Genomic DNA, 277 nt, shown 5'->3' with positions numbered 1-277 from the left:
ATGGGATCACCAATCACCATTATGGTGACTTCAAAACAATTACAGCAGTAAACATCTACATTTCTCACAGTAACACAGTTAAAGACAACGTTATAACGTGAATTCACAGTAAAACAAGAGCAGTAAATTACTGTGAATGAACGCAGTAAATTACATTCTGCTTTTATTCACAGTCATTTGTAAGAAAATGACCAACATACATTGATTTCACAGTAGATTTCTGACTATAGTAATGTATTGTAAAATAATACTCTTTAATCCTGTAAATTCCTGGCAA

Source organism: Sinocyclocheilus grahami, unplaced genomic scaffold, assembly GCF_001515645.1.
Source record: "Sinocyclocheilus grahami isolate Dianchi unplaced genomic scaffold, SAMN03320097.WGS_v1.1 scaffold31069.1, whole genome shotgun sequence".
NCBI classification, from domain to species: Eukaryota; Metazoa; Chordata; class Actinopteri; order Cypriniformes; family Cyprinidae; genus Sinocyclocheilus; species Sinocyclocheilus grahami.
The sequence above is the reverse complement of the archived record's forward strand: the minus strand, read 5'-3'. Positions refer to the sequence as shown.